This window comes from Cyprinus carpio, unplaced genomic scaffold (assembly GCF_018340385.1).
Source record: "Cyprinus carpio isolate SPL01 unplaced genomic scaffold, ASM1834038v1 S000006545, whole genome shotgun sequence".
Lineage (NCBI taxonomy): Eukaryota > Metazoa > Chordata > Actinopteri > Cypriniformes > Cyprinidae > Cyprinus > Cyprinus carpio.
Genome location: NW_024879208.1, coordinates 326,864 through 327,841, shown reverse-complemented (window position 1 = coordinate 327,841; position 978 = coordinate 326,864).

The window sequence follows — 978 nt, the reverse complement described above, 5'->3', positions numbered from 1 at the left end:
GGAAGCACCTCTTTTAGGAGCTTAGATGGAATAGGGTCTAACATACATGTTGTTGGTTTAGAAACTACTAGCGGACTCGGGAAATCAAAATACCAAAATTATTAGTGATAACAAAGGCTGGCTTCTGATTGTTTTGTTGGCAGAATCACGATGAAGGATATATTCACACGTTATAGAAACGAAAAATGATGGTGTATAAAATAGATTTCCCCAACAATAAAAAATAGGCAGTATAAATATAACAACGGGACGGAGCTCAAACCAGAAGACATACCTACAGCAACAAACCAAAGATCAGAAATGAAAAGCTATGCCTAAAACCTGAACAACTTCCTGGGTTTCTCTGGTTCTTCTGCCTGCAGAAAAAGTGCGGCCGATCTTAAAACAGTTCTTTTTCTCTTCAAGTTTTTTTTCTTTTTTTTTTCTTCAAGTAAAACCACAAGGAAATGTCAGAAACATCACCAGTCATTCGCTGATGGTCAAAAGTCAATCATTCCCTCTCAAACTCAGACTTTTTAAGCTTAATTTTTTCTCTCTCACAAGCATTTTACTAGACAAGCTAGAATTTCCTGAACTTCTTTCAATGAGCTTATATCATATACATTCAAACTGGAGCCTAAATGTGATCAGTTCTCACAGAAATGACAGGCTTTCTTTGCGTGACTTTAACCTGCTTCTCTATGTTTGTGCAAGTGCAATTTCAGGAATTTTTTTTTTTTTGACACCTATATCTTTTCCTAGGGGCTCTTCATTCAGCTGTCATACTGGTTTGTTTGTAATGTGGATAATCTTAAGTGGTATTTCCAGTTTGGACGATGGGAAAACATCTCCTTAAGCCCAACCAGATGATATATCATGTAGTGTTCCTGTAGATCATGTTGTTAAATCATATGGCTTTTAATAAGGCCAATGTCTTGGGTTTCAGAGAATACATAAACTAATAAAATATATATCTAATGTGCAGTGTAAATTGCGCTT